At 35.0% G+C, this 8,689-nt stretch overlaps 1 pseudogene; it reads right to left on the bottom strand.

Annotated features, from left to right (window-relative positions):
- Nucleotides 1–3,317: 3,317 nt before the first annotated feature.
- Nucleotides 3,318–4,290, bottom strand: LOC141514504 (small ribosomal subunit protein uS2 pseudogene; annotated as a pseudogene).
- Between the last annotated feature and the right edge of the window lie 4,399 nt (nt 4,291–8,689).

The following is an 8,689-nucleotide window of genomic DNA, read 5'->3' as shown; positions in this document are numbered from 1 at the left end:
GGTTGACTCTACACAATGATTAGATGACTACAGGACTATTTAAATACATTTTTGTAGGATGAGATAAGGTAGCTGAACATCAACAATTAAGTAATATCAGTAATATTTTATAAATTATAATATATTACCATAACATACTATAATACTATAATTACTATAGTAATATAATACTTTCCCATTAGATTGTGAGCAACTTGAGGGCAGGAACTTGATTTTGACTTTCTTGGTTTCCTTAAGCAAAGTATATATTTGATACATATAACATATATAGTATCAAATATAATATAGTATATATAATATATAGTATATACATATATGTGTGTATATATACATAGAGAAATGTATATATATATATATATATTTATATATATTTCAAAAGTTGAAACTCAATAAATATATATTGACTAACTGACTATTATGAGGTCAGCTAGGTGGTGCAGTGGATAAAGCACTGACCTTGGAGTCAGGAGGACAAGAGTTCCAATCCGACCTCAGACACTTAATACTCACTAGCTGTGAGACCCTAGGCAAGTCACTTAACCCTGATTGCCTTGCATCCGGGGCCAGCTTCAGTGGTCCTGATTCGCATTTGGCCACTGAACTCTGATGACTCTGGAGGAGAAAGTGAGGCTGGTGACTTAGCACAGCCCTCCCCCCCTCCATTTAAATCCAATTCATGTGTTTGTTGTGGCATCACCTCCCTGATATATCATAGTCTTTTTGGAGAATGAAGGATAAACATTATTATTGTAATGAATCAGGCACTGTATTAGTAATTTGGCAGATAATGAAAATAAGCAAGGAAAAAGAGATTTTTTTAAAAAAAAAGAATGCTTTCAAGTTAGAAAGGGGAACCCACGGCTGGATTCTTAATTCTATTGGTCTCACAGTAAGTATTCTCTCTGAGGTGATAATTGCATTTGCAAAGAACTGTAGCCCAGAACACTCCAACTTCTGTTGGGCTGCTCAGACTATTCTAGTCATAGTAAAATCTCTAAATGTTTGATAATATTGATTGAGGAGTAGTCAGGAAGACCTGAGTTCAAATGTGACCTCAGACACTTAATAATTGCCTAGCTGTGTGACCTTGGGCAAGTCACTTACCCTATTGCCTTAAAATATAAAAAAAAATTTAAAAATATTGATTGAGGATCTAGGACTAATGTTGACTACATTTTATTCCCTGCATTAATGGGAATTTTCACATTGTTTTTCCCTGGGCAATTACAGCATATATGAGGTTTCTGTTTTTCTAAAAAAAAACTGTTTCAAAAAAAGGAAGAAAAATTTTAGCATCTAGACATTAATATAAAAAAAAACCCAATGACACAGCTCCTCTTTTGAGGAAGAGATAGTCTGTGAAGTCAATAACTGGGTGCAGAGAGAAGCTCTGCAAACTCTGGACCAATAGAACTCCACTTGGCAGTTTCCAATAGGATGAGCAGAGCAACCATCCAACACCAGCAGGGAGCAAAGACTGGCAGAGTCAATAACCCCTCAGAGAGACTTCATGATGTGACCCAGCAGGGAGCAGATACAATAAGAGCAGCATCATGATGAAATCCCCAAAAAACACTGGTGGCCCTGCAGCAGCACAGACAGAAATTGCTCCTTTGTTTGTATGCCACATAGATTCTGAGAATGTGCCATTCTATACATCGACCTTGGACACATATTTTCCTTATATGTGTGCCCTCCAGATCATGTGCCCTGGTTACCTATATTCCCTTTTTTAATTTTGACTTTTTTTTTCATTGATGGTATGAATGCTTAGGAGACAGTTGTAGGGGAGATGTTTTATGCGTATTTTAATTATTATGTAATTTTATTAAATACATTTACTAGAAGAAATTGTGTCTTCTGACTGACTAGTTAAGGTAAACACATCAGTCAGGGCTCATGAGTTATAGCTTTCAGTGGGTATGGGTCCACAGAGTATCTTAAATTTGGTGTAGCATTTTCTGAGGTATCCACTGTTCAAGCTGGGCCCCAAGTGCTAATTATTGTGTCAAACTCCTGTAACATCTTATCTCCATTTGCATTCTACTAGGTAAAAAAATAGATTTAATTTTGAAAAATAAATTTTGAACGATGAAATAAATGCCAGTTTTTGATGTGATTTTCAGTAATTATGAAATGATAGGGGTTAGAATTCCTTCTATCAATGCAACTATTGTCTTAGGTATTAATAGAGCACAGAGAGGTTAAATTACTTTGTTAGGGTTACACAATCAGTATGTGTCAGAGTAGCATTTGAACTAAGGTCTTCTGGTTTCTAGGTAATGTTTCTTCATGACTACTTCCTCTCAATGCAGAATGTGATAGTATAGAATCTCTCCAAGAATAATGATTTCAAACAAGTTTTTTAATATCAAAAGAAGTTTTCAGAACTATACAAGTTAGCTTTTATTTATATACTATAAATACATACAGATATGGAGTTGGAAAAATAATATAATATAGTAATACTATATTAGTATTATTACTTTTTTATTGTAAGTTTCTTGAAGGCAAGGCATAGTGTTCATCTTTCTTTCTATTCTTAGTGCTTAATATAGTATCTGGTACATAGTAGGCACCTAACAAATGTTTATTGATTGAACAACAACCAGGATCTCTGAATGTTACCTTATTGGTTCACATCAGGTTCCCCTCCTACTCATCTGACTATTCTTTCTTGGATCTTCATCTATATCATGCCTACTAGGAGTATCTTCCAAGACTCTGTCCTGAGCTCTTTTTTCCTCTTTCTGTTCACAATTGACGTCATCGCTTCTGGATTCAATGGTTGTTTCTATACAGATGATTTCCATATTTGTATATCCAGTTCTATTCATTCTTCTGAGCAGCAATCCCCATTACTAAGTTAGACATTTTCAACTTTTATATCTCATGGGAATCAATAAGTTCAAAATAAACCATTCTCTTCTTCCTCTCCTCCAAAATTCTCTCCTTTTCTGAATGTCTCTATTGCTGTTTGGGGAGGCAAATCTAGCTTTCTTGACACCTAAGTCCTCCGATTTCATTCTTTTTGCTCACTCATACTACATATCCAATCACTTGCCAAATCTTATTTCTCTAATTTGAACCTGAGTTTTCTTATCTTCAAAATGGAAAAAAATAATGGTAGTAATACTACTTTACCAGGTTATGATACTTGAATGAGAAAAGGTACAGTATGGAAACTGTATTGCAAAACTAAGTGCTATGTAATGTCTAATATTCTTCTTCAGGCTGAACATTCTTAATCCCTTCAACTGATTTCCATATGGCACAGTCTTGATGCATACTACCATACCAATTGCCCCTTTAGGATATTCTTTTTTTTTTTTTTTGTTAAGAAACCAATGTTTATTTTCCATCCGCAGTTTTCCAACACTATTAGAGCATCTGGGTAAAACTTAGGACCACTCTGTGGTAGTTCCTACCCATTCAGTGGCCTGAGCAGTAGGAGCTGCAGACCAGTCCTCAGTAGCCGGCTGAGCACTCCAATCTTCAGTAGGGAACTGCTGAATGGGCACAGATGGCACCTGGACGCCCTCAGACCAATCAGCCACCTCTGACTGAGCAGCAGTGAATTCTGGGGCAGGTGCAGTCCATTCACCCTGAAATTCCTCCTTTGTCACTGCCTTCTCAGCTGTGGCCTGCTCTTCCTTTTCAATCTCCTTTGGATCTCTGTAGAAGTAAAGATCAGGCATGACCTCCCATGGGTGCTCACGGGAGATTGTACCATGCATCCGCAGGACTTCTCAGGCCAGCATCCACCACATCAGACCCACTGAGTGAGCTCCCTTGTTGTTACATGGAATGGCAATGTCCACATAGCGAAGTGGGGAGTCTGTGTTGCACAGTGCAATGGTTGGAAGGTTAACATATGATGCTTCAGTCAAAGGCTGATGATCTGCATGAGGATCAGTGACCACCAAGAGGCGAGGCTCCCTGGAAAGCTTCCTGGATCTGGTTAGTGAAGGTGCCCGGGGTGAAGCGTCCAGCAATAGGTGTGGCGCCAGTGGCAGCAGCAAATTTCAGAACAGCTCTCTGGCCAGTGTTCCTGGATGAGATGACACTAACATCAGCTGGATTTTCAATGGCAACAATGGCATGAGCTGCCAGCAGAAGCTTTTCCCAAGTTCTCTTCAAATTAATGATATAGATGCCATCACTCTTCCTTTTGTAGATATACTGTTCCATCTGGAAGTCCAAATTGGTGCCACCCAAATGGGTGCCCTCAGCGAGGAATTTGAGGACATCCTCCTCCTCCATCTGCAAGACATCCAGGGCTCCGGACATTGTGAAAGTTTCCCTTGAAAGTTACAATGGAAACCGTGAACAACGCCGTATGGACCCCTCTTCTGGGCAGCGGGGAAAGCTAGGATATTCTTTAGTTGGCCAATGTCCTCCCCGCAACTGTCATATCCTTTCTAATTTGAAAGCATTCTTTTTTAAAAAATCTAACATATATATATATATATATATATATATATATGTATATGCAGAATACAATACAACCTTTATTCCTAATCTTGAACATTGTATCTCTCTGGTTTCCTCCTGCAATCACATCTTTTTGATTGTCATATTGCATTTTTGATTCATATTATTTGTGTTTCACTAAATCCCTTACCCTATTTTTTCAGATTATCTACTATTAGTTGCTTCCCCTCATTTTATTCTTGTGAAGCTGATTGTTCTGAGACTTTATACTTATCTTTTTTTAAAATGCCATCTTATTCATATTGGTTCAATGTCTTATAGCCTACAGGATCTTTTTGAATCACAACTCTTAACTCTTGCTCTGAACTTTGTATCACCTGCAAATTGAATAAACTTGCTATCCTCTTTGCCTTTATGGAAATCATTTAAAAACATGTTCAACTTTGAAAAACTTAAGAAAGATCCTCAAGCTTTTTATTGGAGACTACCTTTCAAGTTAACATCAAACCATTTAAGACTATTTTTCTATTTCAGCCATTCATTCAGTTTCAAACCCATCTAGTCATACTGTCTTGTAGCCCACATCTCTCCATCATCTCCACAAAAATAGCTCAAAGAACTCTGTCAAAGGCTTTGCTAAAGTCTAGGTAAATGTGATGGTTGATGGGCAAATATTGTTATTCCCAAGTACATATTTCTTTGAACAGACACTTTTGTGTCTATTTACTATTGTAAATAGACAGTAAGTTTGACCCAGGATTGAGTAGAATAGACTGGCTTTCATTTAGAAAACTGCAGTATTTTCAACAATCCCAAGCTGGTGTTTGACATAAACACCCAGCTTTTAAAACTAATATTTTTCCAGTGGTGTTTTAAGGTCACAAATCATAAACACTCCAGTTTCCAAGAATTCAAAGTTTTAGGTAACCCTAAAGGGCAATAAAGAGATTCATAATGAGTTGAAATGAGCTCTAGCATATTATCAATGGTGTCTTCTGTGGAAGATGTAGAATAAACTCCAGGAAAAGGTCTACTGCTGACATTGAAGGATACCAGATGACCTGTTTGAATGTTGCTATTATCCCTGAAATATTAACCTAGAGCAGTTATTTTTCAAAGTGTAGTTATGATCCCCTGCAGTTCCTCAGGACCCTTCATGAGGTTAAAAAACTATTTTCATAATAATACTAAGATGTTATTTGTATTTTAAAATATTCCTCTTTCTAAGTCTATATCTGTGTGGCCAGACTTTCTTCATATACTTTAATCAAAACATTATATCTAAAGAGAATGAATGTAGAAACAAATATGAGAATCTAGTTGTCTCCTATTGAGCCAGATATTAAAGAGATTTGCAAAAATATGTAAAATAATGCCATTCTCATTAAAAGTTTATTTTGTAAAATACATTTGTTTCCATAAAAAGATTTATATGTAACCCATGTTAGCATGCAGCGACTAGTTTATTATTGTTATTTTAAATAAATTAATATATATCTTAATAATTTATTGGTTTCAATTTTTAATATGGTAAATATCAATAGATATAGCCTATATAAACAAAACTGTTATTCTCAATCAAATAAGATTATATCTGAAAAGTTAAATTAGCATAATGCCCAGAACATAGTAGGCACTTAAATATTTATTACCTTACTTCCCTCCCTCCTCAATAATTTTTAAGAGATTGAAGGAGTTTTCAATGATTTTTTAGAGTATTAAGGGATTCCGAGACCAAGAGGAAACCTTTAGATACCATGGGGAAGGCTTTGGGGGCCGGGGAAGATATGGACAAGAAACCCTAGGATTAGGAAGCATATATATATATATGTTATTATCCACATGGAAGCAGGGACTTGGTTGTTCTATATTGATGAAGCCAATTAAAATATAAGAAGAGCTACATAAACATAATAATGACACACAGATGTGTACCAGGATATGATTTTCTGTGTGAAGAATAACTCTTTATACCAGCCTGAGGAATATCTGGTTTGCTTACAGATGGAATGCTTTGCTAGATGCTATTGTGCTTTCTAAACTTTCCCAACATTTTCCATATTGGTTTGTTTAATTAGAATTTTTTACAAACTGATTAAATATAGGTTGGATAAATTCCAAATGATAATGGCATAGAATTGCTTAGGGTAAGAAACCTTATTTGAGAAGAAAAATGTCAATGTTACCTGAAACAATTGATATAATTGAAATGGTACTTAGTGAATCCTATGCAAAACAGCTCTAATTATTTCCAATTACAGATAATACCATGGGAAGGAGAATTACCCATGCATCTGAAGACCTTTATGATCAATTAATTGAGAGATTAAAATTTTCTATTTTTTTCATTGAAAATGGATGAAGCAACAGATGTTCATTTAATTATATATGTAATGTATGATATGTTGTTGAAACTAATATTAGGAATATGTTACTTTGCAAACCTATCGATGGCAATGCCACGTCAAGATAAAATTTCAACATAATTGGTGGCTTTTAAATGAAAATGATACAGTGTGGTAGAATTATATTGGACCCTGTATTGAAAGAACTCAACTGATGGTAAGACAAAATACAGGTCAGTAAGTACTAGCAAAAAATGTGTGTCTTCATGGAATTTGGACATATTGCATGTTATGCAGTGTTATACAATCAATGTATCAAGAAATATGATTTCTTTCTGTGTTAAGATTTTCAAGCTATTATGGGTCTGATTAATTTTTTAAAAAGACAGTCCATTAAAAGGAAGGTTCTTTGTAAAATTGGATGGCTATATAGAGTCAAACATTCTGGATTTCTTGTACCTAAATGTTTCTAGCAAAAAGAGGAGACTGCTGGTTTTTTCTTAATGATGATAATAGATAAAGCAAGGGCCGACTAAGTGGCACAGTGGATAAAGCACCGGCCCTGGAGTCAGGAGTATCTGGGTTCAAATCCGGTCTCAAACACTTAATAATTACCTAACCTATGGCCTTGGGCAAGCCACTTAACCCCATTTGCCTTGCAAAAAAACCCTAAAAAAATTAATATATATATACATACATACATATATATATACATATATATATGTATATATATATATACATATATATATATATATATATATATATATATATATATATATATACACATATTTCCAACTATATGCAAAGTTAGTTTTGACATTCTTTGGTAAGATTTTGAGTTCCACATTTTTCTCTATCTCCCCTTACTAGTGAGTAATCTGATATAGGTTATACATGTTTAAATTTATATATGCTAAACATATCTCCATATTAATCATGTTGTGAAAGAAGAATCACAACAAAAGAGAGAAGCCATGGGGGGGGGACCATAAAGTATTAAAATTTAAAAATGGAAAATAGCAAGGTTTGTTTTGTATTCAGACTCCATACTTTTTTATTTTTTTAATTTTTTTTTGTTTGTTTTTTGAAAGGCAATGAGGTTAAGTGATTTGCCCACAGTCACACAGCTAGGTGATTTTTAAGTGTCTGAGGCCTGATTTGAACTTAGGTACTTCTGATTTCATGGCTGGTGGTCTATTCACTGCACCACCTAACTGCCTCCCCAGATTCCGTTTCTTTCTCTGGATGGGGATGGTAGTTTCAATCACAAATCTTTGATTATCCTACTGTTGAAATGAACAAGTCCATCATAGTTCATCATCACCTAAAGTTGCTGTTAGTGTGTACAGTGTTCTTCTGGTTATAGTCTCTTTAGTCAGCATCAGTTCATGCAGAACTTTCCAGGCTTTTCTGAAGTCCACCCATTCATGATTTTTCTCAGAGCAATAGTACTCCATCACATTCATATAACACAATTTGTTCAATCATTTCCCAATTGACAGACATTCTCTCAATTTCTAATTCTTTGCAACTAACTAAATATTTTTGTATATATTAGTCTTTCCTCCTTTTTTTTTTTATGATCTCTTTGAGATACAGACCCAGTAGTGGATCAAAAGGTATTCACAGTTCTATTGCCCTTTGGGCATAATTCTAAATTAGTAAATTGATTTTTAGCACTTTAACTTAATCCTGGCCAGGTTCACAAATTCATACTTTGATCTAGAAAGAGGAAATGATTACATTTATACAAAATAGCCAAGGAAAGATACACTTATGGAATATTATGTTGATATGTTTCCTAAATTCAAAAATTTGTCTTCTAGGAAGCAGAGGAAAATAAAGACTTATTTTCTAATTGCTTGGCCAGTATACAAAAGTAATTCTCATTTTTAATGACTTAATATTGC

This window comes from Macrotis lagotis, chromosome 1, assembly GCF_037893015.1.
Source record: "Macrotis lagotis isolate mMagLag1 chromosome 1, bilby.v1.9.chrom.fasta, whole genome shotgun sequence".
NCBI lineage: Eukaryota > Metazoa > Chordata > Mammalia > Peramelemorphia > Peramelidae > Macrotis > Macrotis lagotis.
Note: the sequence above shows the minus strand (reverse complement) of the source record. Positions and strands in the feature narration are given on the sequence as shown.